This window comes from Apodemus sylvaticus, chromosome 1 (assembly GCF_947179515.1).
Source record: "Apodemus sylvaticus chromosome 1, mApoSyl1.1, whole genome shotgun sequence".
In the NCBI taxonomy this organism is placed as follows: domain Eukaryota; kingdom Metazoa; phylum Chordata; class Mammalia; order Rodentia; family Muridae; genus Apodemus; species Apodemus sylvaticus.
Window position 1 is genome coordinate 145,820,167 of NC_067472.1, and position 11,355 is coordinate 145,831,521.

Here is an 11,355-nt window from a genome sequence, read left to right on the forward strand (position 1 = left end):
TTTTGAAATTTTTATTGGTTATTTTATTTATCTGCATTTCAAATGTTATCCTTCTTCCTAGGTTCCCCTTCACAAGCCCCCTATCCCCTCCTCCTTAGCCCCTGCCTCTATGAGGATACTCCCACACCTGCCCAGCCTCTCCTGCCTTAGCTGACTAGCGTTCCTATATCTTGGGTCATCAGGCCTCCACAGGACCAAGGGGATCCCCTCTCAGTGATGCCAGATAAGGCAGTCCTCTGCTAAATATCCAGCTGGAGCCACGGGTACCCACTGTGTACTCTCTGGTTGGTGGTTTAGTCCCTGGGAGTTTTGGGTGTGGGGTTCTGGTTGGTTGATGTTTTTTTTTCTATGAGATTGCAAACCTGTTAGCTCCTACAGACCTTGCCCTAACTTCCTCATTGGGGTCCCTGCTCTCAGTCCAATGTTTGGCAGTGTATATCTGCATCTGTATTCATCTAGTCCTGGCAGAGGCTCTCAGGGGACAGCTATACCAGGCTTCTCTAAGTAAGCACTTCAGCAATAGTGTCTGGGTTTGGTGACAGCATATGGGATGGATCCCTAGGTGGGGCAGTCTCTGGATGGCCTTTCCTCCCATTTCTGCTATATTCTCTGTCACTGCATTTCCTTTTGACAGGAGGAATATTGGATTGATTTTCTTTTTGAGGTGGGTGGGTGGCCTTATTCCTCAAACAGGGGCCATGCTTATCTACTGGATATGGTCTCTACAGATTCTATCTCCCCTTTGTTGGATATTTCAGCTAAATTCCTTCTTGTTGGATACTGGAAACCTCTTGGGTCCCTGGCCTCTGCGGATTTTCTAGTGGCTACCCCCTTTCCCCTCCCTGACTGCTATACACCTACTTTCAAATTCCTGACCCTCCGTATTTCTCCACATCTTCTCCCATATCTGAACTGTCCCTACTTTTTCCTTCTCCTTCCTCTCCCCTCCCATATCCCTCTCTCCCTCTACTTTGCATAGATTTTTCTCTTCCCCCTACAGAGTAGAACTGTAGCATCCACACATTGGTGTGATCTTCTTTCTTCTTGGGTTTCATATGGTCTGTGCATTGTATCTTGGATATTATAAGCTGCTTTTTTTTGGCTAATATCCACTAATCAGTGAGTACATACCATGTATATTCTTTTGTGACTGAGTTACCTCTCTCAGAATGATATTTTCAAGTTCCATCAATTTGCCTGAGATTTTCATAAAGTCATTGTTTTTAATAGCTGAGTAGTACTCTATTGTGTAAATGTGCCTCATTTTTCTGTATCCATTCACCTGCTGAAGGACATCTGGGTTCTTTCCAGCTTCTTCCTATTATAAATAAGGCTGCTACGAACATAGTAGAGCATTTGTCCTTGTTATATGTTAGAGAATCTTTTCAGTATATCCCCAAGAGTGGTATAACTAAGTCATCAGGTAGAAAGAACTATTTCCAATTTTCTGAGGAACCTACAGACAGATTTCCAGTGGTTGTACCACCTTGCAATCCCACCAGCAATTGAAGAGTGTTCCCCTTTCTCCACATCCTCGCCAGCATCTGCTGTCACCTGAGTTATTGATCTTAACCATTCTGACTGGTTTGAAGTTGAATCTCAGGGTTGTTTTGATTTTCATTTCCCTGATGACTAAGGATGTCGAATATTTCTTTAAGTGCTTCTCAGCCATTTGAGATTCCTCAGTTGAGAATTCCTATTTATCTCTATACCCCATTTTTATTATGGTTAAGCTTATCAGTTTTACAATTGAAATGTATACTTGAATATATAAATGTGTTTTTAAATTAACATGTTGGAATGAAAAACCTTGTGCTTCAGCCACATAACAATTTACTGTACAGAGTAAGTTTTTTCTTTCTAAAATCATTAACATGTTGCATATTTACTTAATACACATTGCACACTGTATTAGATTTCTATAGTTTTTTAAATTTTATTTTACATGTGTTTTTCTTGAACATATATATGCAAAATATGGCTTGTCTGGTTCTTGTGGGAGAGAGATGATGTTGTATCCTGTAGAACTACAGTTACAGATAATTGTGAGCTATCACATAGGTTCTGGAAATGGACTCCTGGTCTTCTCTAAAATCAACACATGCCCTTAAATTCTTTGTCATTTCTGCTACCCACACATGTACTTCTATAAAAACATTTTTTATTTCACATTTAAACAATTTTCCTTTTAATACATTTTAACTAAAGTATATTTAGATAGCTTTCTCTTTGCCCTTTCTTCCCCCAGCACGCCCCAATGCTACTTCTTCCAATTCCACCCAAGTCTCAAATTAACGTATTCTTCCCTAGTAATTATTGCTAAATGGACCTCTCCCTGCTACACACAGCACACACGCACATGTGCACAAACATTACAGTCTACTTTATTGTTTGTATTTATATGGTTTCAGCGTTTGAACTCTTTATTTGATCTTGATTTAACTTTAGTTAAATTATGATTTTAAAGTGATTTAAAAGTGAAAATTTTTCATTTCTTTCATTTTTTTTCATTTTGTGGAGTACATGTTTTCAAATTATCACCTGATGATTTGATTCTTCGAATTTCTTTCATGTCTGTTGTTATGTACCCACTTTTATTTTTATTTAATTAATTTGATTCTTGACTCCACAGCCAGGGACACATGGCAAGGCTGCTGAGTTGTACTGCCTGCTGGGGCTAGAACAATATCTCTCTGTATTCTATTATATGATTTCTGTTTTTCAACTTCCCTACTTCCTAAATTTGGTTGTTATGGAATTTGCTTTGTAGATTGGTCTTGAACTCAGACATCTGCATGGCTATGTCTCCTGGGATTAAATATGTATAACACAATACCTGAACGTAAGCTTTCCTTCACCTGGAACTTTCTCTGTTCCAGGCTGGCCTTGAAATCAGAGATCTGCTTGGCTTTGTCTCCTGGGATTAAAGGTGCCTGGACATAAATTTAGCTGGGTGGGATCTTGCACCAAAGTACCACTCCCTTAATCTCTTATTTCCTAGAACATAGGATTCATCTCCATTCTATGTTCTGCTTCCCTTTTAATACCTGAAGCATATGTTTTATATTTTTCTTTCTAAGCTTGCTATGCTTCTCCAAAATGTTCCTTATGAGATATAACCAGTGAACAGTCTCTGTTGAACTTTTTGAGATTTCATTTGTCAGTGCAATTAATATAAATCTCTATAACTTAGCTCCAGTTAGCCTCTTCAGCCAAAGACAAAATGTAACCACATTCTTCACCAAAATACCACAAAACACTCTGTCTATGCCACATGCTGAAATTCTTCACTGAAACCTCTTATGCCAGGTCTGCACTGTTCAAATCACTCTCACGAATAATGTCTTCCGTATTCTAGCTAGGGAAGCCCATTAAGCCCCAATTAAAGCATTCCAGTGCTTTCCAAATCGAAAGTTCCTAAATCCACATTCTTCCCCAAAAAAGCATGATTAGGCCTATCACAGCAAAACTTGAGTCCCTAATAGCAACTTCTGTCTTACTTAGGGTTTTACTGATATGAACAGATTCTATGACCAATGCAACTATTGTAAGGACAACCTATAATTGTGACTGGTTTACAAGTTCAGAGGTTCTGTTCATTATCAGGTAGGCATGGTACAGGAGCAGCTTAGAGTTCTACATCTATGTCTGAAGGCCACAAGCAGGACTGGATTCCAAGAGAGCTAGGATAAGAGTGTTATAGCCCATGACCACAATGATACACTTCTTTGAACAAGGCCAGACCTACTGCAACAAGGCCATACCTTCTATTAGTGTAACTCCCTGGGACAAGTATATTCAAACTATCATACTGAGGAAACACCAGATTGGTTTTCAGACTGGTTGTAGCAGATTACAATCCTACCAACAATAGAAGAGTGTTCCCCCTTCTCCATATCCTCACCACATATAGTGTCAATTGAGGTTTTTCATTTTTATTAGATATTTTCTTTATTTACATCTCAAATGTTATCCCCCTTCCACGTTTCCCCTCCACAAACCCACTATTTCATTCCCCTTCCCCCTGCTCACTAACCCACCAAATCCCACTTTCCTGACCAGGCATTCCCCAGCACTGGGGCAAAGAGCCTTCACAGGTCCAAGGGCCTCTCGTCTCATTGATGTCCACCAAGGCTTTGCTCATAGGCATTCTGATTTGTGTAAAGTGGAATCTTGGGGTAGTTTTGATGTGCATTTCCCTTATGACTAAGGATGTTGAACATTTCTCTGTTTCTCAACAATTAGAGATTCCTCTGTTGGGAATTCTCTGTTTAGCGGTATATCCCATTTTAAATAGCTTTTTTCTATATATTCCAGATATTAGATCTTTAGAGATATAAAATTAGTGAAGATGTTTTCCAGTTAGTAAAGATCCCTCTCTCTTTTTTTGCTCTTTTCTACTATTGGTAGTGTCCTTTGCTTTACAGAGGTTTTTCAGTTTCATAAGGTACCATTTATTAATTGTTGATCTTAGAGCCTAAGGCATTCCTATTGTGTTCAGGAAATTTTCCCCTGTGCTAATGCTTTCCAGGCTATTTCTCTTCAATTCAGTGTATCTGGTTTAATGTTGAGGTACTTGATCCATTTGGATATGAGTTTTGTGCAAGTTGATAAATAGAGATCAATTTGCAGTTTTCTACATGCAGACCTCCAGTTAGACCAGCACTGTCTATTGAGATGCTTTCTTTTTTTTAAAGTTGTCTGATTTTGGTTTCTTTGTTAAAGATCAAGTGTTCATAGTTGTATGGCATTATTTCTGGATTTTTGATTCTATTCCATATATTGACCTGTCTGTCTCTGTAGAAATACCATGTGATTTTTTAAAAATCATTATTGCTCTGTAGTACAGCTTAAGTTAGGGATGGAGATTTCCACAGTTCTTTCATTGTTAAGAATTGTTTAGACTATCATATTTTGTGTTTCTTTGTTTGATTTTTCTATTTGAAGTTGAGGATTGCTCTTTTCATATCTGTGAATAATTGTTCTGGAATTTTGATGGGTACTGCATTGAATCTGTATCTGGCTTTTTTTGTAAATTTGCCACTTTTATTATGTTATTTCTACAAAATCATGAGAATGGGATACCTTTCCACTTCTGATATCTTCTTCAATTTCTTTCTTCAAAGATTTGAATTTCTTGTCATACAGATCTTTCACTTATTTGGTTAGAGTCACACCAAGATACTTTATGTTGTTTGTGGCTATTGTCAAGGGTGTCATTTCCCTAATTTCTTTCTCAGCTTGTTTATCCTTTGAGTATAGGAAGGCTACTGATTCCCTTGAGTTACTTGATATCCATCCACTTTGCTAAAGTTGTTTATCAGCTATAAGAGTTCTCTGGTGGAGTTTTTTGGGTCACTTAAGTATACTATCATATCATCTGCAAATAGTGATAGTTTGACTTCTTCCTTTCCTTTATTTGTATTCCTTTAACCTCCTTTTGTTGTCTAATTGCTCTAGCTAGAACTTCAAGTACTATATTCAATAAATATGAAGAGAGGGAGCAGCTTTGTCTAGTCCCTGATTTTAGTGGGATTGCTTCAAGTTTCTCTCCATTTAGTTTGATGTTGGCTACTGGTTTGCTGTATATTGCTTTTATTATGTTTAGGTATGGGCCTTGAATTCCTGTTATTTCCAAGACCTTTAACATGAAAGGATGCTGAATTTTGTCAAATGCATTTTCAGCATCTAATGAAATGACCATGTGGTTTTCTTTGAGTTTGTTCATGTAGTGGATTACATTGATGGATTTCTGTGTATTGAACCATTCCTGCATCCCTGGGATGAAGCCTACTTGATCATGGCGAATGATCATTTTGATGTGTTCTTGGATTTGGTTGGCAAGAATTTTATTGAGTATTTTTGTATCAATATTCATAAGGGAAATTGTCCTAAATTTCTCTTCCTTTGTTGGATCTTTGTGTGGTTTTGGTATCAGCAAAACTATGGCTTCATAGAATGAGTTGGGTAGTGTTCCTTCTGTTTTTATTTTGTGGGATAGTTTGAAAAGTATTGGTGTTAGGTCTTGTTTGAAGGTTTGATAGAATTATGCACTAAAACCATGTGGTCCTGCACTTTTTTTGGTTGGGAGACTGTCAATGAATACTTCTATTTCTTTAGGGATTATAGGACCATTTAGATGGTCTATCTTATCCTTATTAAACTTTGGTAGTTGGTTTCTGTCTAGGAAATTGTCCATTTCCTCCAGATTTTCCAGCTGTGTTGAGTATAGGCTTTTTAAGTAGGATATGATAATTTTTGAATTATCATATTATGGAAATTATGATAATTTCCTCAGATTCTGTTGTTATTTCTCCCTTTTCATTTCTGTTTTTGTTAATTTGGATACTGTCTCTGTGCCCTCTGGTTAGTCTGGCTAAAGGTTGTTGATTTTCTCAAAGAACCAGCTCCTTGTTTTCATCATTCTTTGTATAGTTACTTTTATTTCAACTTGGTTGATTTAAGCCCCAAGTTTGATGCTTTCCTGCCGTCTACTCCTCTTGGGTGTATTAGCTTCTTTCTGTTGTAAAGATTTTGGGTGTGCTATTAAGCTGCTGGTGTATGCTCTCTTCAGCTTCTTTTTGGAGGCACTGTGAGCTATGAGTTTCCCTCTTAGCACTGCTTTCATTGTGTACCAAAAATTTGGGTATGGTGTACCTTCATTTTCATTAAATTCTAAAAAGGTTCTTATTTCTTTCCTTATTTCTTCCTTGACCAAGGTATCATTGAGTAGATCAACTTCCATGTGCATATGGCCTTTCTGTTGTTTTTGTTGCTATTGAAGACCACCTTTACTCCATAGTGATCTGATAAGAGACATGGAATTAGTTTGATCTTCTTATATCTGTTCAGGTCTGTTTTGTGATGAATTATATGGTCAATTTTGTAGAAGGTACCATAAGGTGCTGAGAAGAAGGTATATTCTTTTGATTTAGGATGAAATGTTCTATAGATATCTATTAAATCCATTTGGTCCAAAACTTCTGTTAGTTTCACTGTGTCTCTGTTTAGTTTGTGTTTGCCTGATCTGTCCATTGATGAGCATGGAGGATTTTAAGTCACCTACAATTATTGTGCGGGGTGCGATGTGTGCTTTAAGCCTTAGTAAAGTTTCCTTTACGAATGAGGGTATCCTTGTATTTGTATTATAGATGTTCAGAATTGAGAATTTTTGCTATTATGTTTTTCCTTTGATGAGTATAAAGGGTCCTGTGTCTTTCTTGATGACTTTTGGTTGAAAGTCTATTTTATTGGATATTAGAATGGCTACTCCAACTTATTTCCTGGGACCATTTCCTTGGAAAACTGTTTCCCAGCCTTTTACTCTGAGGTAGTGTTTGTCTTTGACACTGAGATGTGTTTCCTGTATGCAGCAAAATGTTGGGTCTTGTTTATGTGTCCAGTCTGTTAGTCTATGTCTTTTTATTGGGGAATTGAGTCCATTGATGTTAAGAGATATTAAGGAATAGTGATTGTTGCTACCTGCTATTTTTGATGCAATTTTTATATTTGTGTGTTTATCTTCTTTTGGGTTTGTTGATAGAAGATTAATGTCTTGCTTTTTCTAGTGTGTAGTTTCCCTCCTTTTTGTCGGTGTTTTCCATTAATTATTCTTTAAGGGCTGGATTTGTGGAAAGACACTGTGTAAGTTTGTTTTTGCCATGAAATACCTTGGTTTCTCCATCTGTGGTAATCGAGGGATTTGCTGGATATAGCAGTCTGGGTTGGCATTTGTGTTCCTTTAGGGTCTGTATGACATCTGCCCAGGCTCTTCTGGCTTTCATAGTCTCTAGTGAGAAATCTCATGTAATTCTGATAGGTCTACCTTTATATGTTACTTGACCTTTTCCCCTTACTGCTTTTAATATTCTTCCTTTGTTTAGTACATTTGGCATTTTAATTATTATGTGATGGGGGAAATTTCTTCTCTGGTCAAGTCTATTTGGAGTTCTATAGACTTTTTGTATATTCATGATCATCTCTTTCTTTAGGTTAGGGTGATTTTCTTCTATAATTTTGTTGAAGACATTTACTGGTTCTTTAAGTTGTAAATGTTCACTGTCTTCTATACGTATAATCCTTAGGTTTGGTCTTATCATTTTGTCCTGGATTTCCTGAATGTTTTGGGTCAGGAGGTTTTTTTTTTTTTTTTTGCATTTTTCATTTTCTTTGACCATTGTATCAATGCTTTCTATGGTATCTTCTGAATCTGAGATTCTTTCTTCTGTCTCTTGTATTCTGTTGGTAATGCTTGCATCTATGACTCCTGATCTCTTTTCTAGGTTTTCTTTCTCCAAGGCTGTCTTCTTTTGTGAATTCTTTACTGTATCTACCTTCTTCTTTAGATCCTGGGTGGGTTTGTTCAATTCCTTTACCTGCTTTATTGTATTTTCCTACAATTCTTCAAGGGATTCTCCCTATTTACTTGTGTTCTCCTGTATTTCTTTAAGGGAGTTATTTATGTCCTTCTTGAAACCCTCCATGAAGCCCCCATCAGCATCATGACCTGTGACTTTAAATCTAAATCTTGCTTTCCTGGTGTGTTGGGGTATCCAGGACTTGCTCTTGTGGGAGAATTGGGTTTGGATGGTGCCATATTTCCTTGATTTCTGTTAGCAACATTTCTACGTTTGCCTTTTGCCATCTGGTTCTCTCTGGTGTTAGTTGGTCCTGCTGTCACTAGCTGGTGCTTGCCCCTCCTGTTTGCCTACAAGCCTATTTCAGCAACACTGAGTGACTTGCTTTCCCCTGGTATAGATTTATGTGGTGCTACCAAGCTCCTGGATGCAGTTGGAATCCTGGCGGTGGTGTTTCCCAAGTGATCCTCTACTCTGGTGATCCCTGCCTACCAGTTTGTCCCTCCACATTGTCACATGAGCAAAGATGGTGGCAGCCTCACCTCTGAACACAGGACTCCCTCTAACCACGGAACTCCCCGAAGGTCAGATGCTTGCTGGCATGATAGGTGCCCAGACGACTGTGGGGCTGCTGAGCTCATAGGTGCAGATGGAGCCCTGGTGGGCTGTGTCTCCAACGATCTTTCATTCTGGTGTTGCCTACATACCTCTAGGTAATGGTCTTTATGCTTCTATTTTGTGGAAGAATTTGGAGAGCATTGGTATCAGCTCTTCTTTGAATTTCTGCTAGAATTCTGCACTAACCATCCAGTGGGAAAAAATGATAGCCTTTTCAACAAATGGTGCTGGTTCAACTGGAAGTCAGCATGCAAAAAAATGCAAATTGATCCATTCTTATCTTATTGTACTAAGCTCAAGTCCAAGTGGATCAAGAACCTCCACATAAAGCCAGACACACTGAAACACACAGAAAAGAAACTGGGAAGACCCTTGAGTACATGGGCACAGAGGAAAATTTCCTCAACAGAACACCAATAGCTTATGCTCTTAGGATTAAGAATTGACAAATGGGATCTCCAAGCAGTGCAGGAAGCCAGATATACACCCAGAGGCCAGTTAGGAAGAGGCAGCTTGCACTGGTGAGTCAGGCCCTGCAGAGCGGAGGATCTGCCTGTACAGCCTGCATCCAGAGCTGATCGGGGCCACAGAGGTAGATACCCAAATACAACTACAAAAGAGTGGATCTCGGCTGTCATCTTTGCTTCTGTGACTGTACAACAGATTGGTAGGCAGGTTCCACCAGAGTACAGGATCACTTGGGACACATCACACCAGGAATCCACCTGAACCCAGCATCTCTGCAGCAACACAGCAATTTGTGCCAGGAGAATGCAGCTCACCCAAGGTTGCTGAGATAGGCCTACAGGCACACACACAGGAGTGGCAAGCTCCTGCCAGTGACAACAGGCCCAACTAACACCAGAGATAACCTGATGGCAAAAGGTAGATGTGGGAACGTTGCCAACAGAAATCAAGGCAATATGGCACCATCCAAAACCTATTCTCCCACAACAGCAAGTCCTGGATACCCCCAACACACCAGGAAAGCAAGATTTGGATTTAAAATCATAGGTCATATGCTGATGGAGGTGATCATGGAGGACTTCAAGAAGGAAATAACTCCCTTAAAGAAATACAAGAGAACACATGCAAACAGCAAGAAGCTCTTGAAGAACTAAGGGAAAACACAAGAAAACCAGTGATGAAATTAAGGAAAGCCATCCAGGATCTAAAGAAGGAGGTGGAAACAAAAAAATCACAAAGGGAGACAACTTGGGACATATAAAACCTAGAAAATAAGTCAGGAGTCATGAATCCAAGCATAAACAACAGAATACAAGAGATCAAAGAGAGAATCTTAGATGCAGAAGATACCATAGAAAACATTGAAACAATAGTCAAAGAAAATGAAAAAATGCAAAAGGCTCCTGACCCAAAATATCCAGGAAATCCAGGACAAAATGAGAAGACCAAACCTAAGGATTATAGGCATAGAAGAGAGTAAAGATCTCCAACTGAAAGGGCCAGTAAATGTCTTCAACAAAATTATAGAAGAAAACTTCCGTAACCTAAAGAAAGAGATGCCCATGAACATACAAGAAGCCTACAGAACTCCAAATAGACTCGACCAGAAAAGAAATTCATCCCATCATATAATAATTAATACACCAAATGTACTAAACAAAGAAAGGGTATTAAAAGCAGTAAGGGAAAAAGTCAAGTAACACACAAAGTTAGACCTATCAGAATTACACCGGATTTCTCACCAGAGACTATGAAAGCCAGAAGAGCCTGGGCAGATGTCATGCAGACCTTAAGGGAACACAAATGCCAATCCAAACTGCTATATCCAGCAAATCTTTCAATTACCATAAATGGAGAAACCAAGGTTTTTAATGACAAAAGCAAATTTACACAGTCTCTTTCCACAAATCCAGCCCATCAAGGGATAATGAATGAAAAACACCAACAAAGGGAGGGATACTACACACAAGAAAAAGCAAGAAAGTAATCTCCTTTCAACAAACCCAAAAGAAGATAAACACACAAACATAAAAATTACATCAAAAACAGCAGGAAGCAACAATCACTGTTCCTTAATATCTCTTGACATCAATGGACTCAATTCCCTAATAAAAAGACATAGACTAACAGACTGGATTCATAAACAAGACCCAACATTTTGCTGCATACAGAAAATGCATCTCAGTGTCAAAAGACAAGCACTGCCTAAGAGTAAAAGGCTGGAAGACAGTTCTTTAAGCAAATGGTCCCAGGAAACAAGCTGGAGTAGCCACTCTAATATCAGATAAAATAGACTTTCAACAAAAAGTCATCAAAAAGATACAGAAGGCCACTTTATACTCACCAAAGGAAAAATTTACCAGGAAGAACTCTTAATTTTGAACATCTATGCCCCAAATACAAGGACAAATGC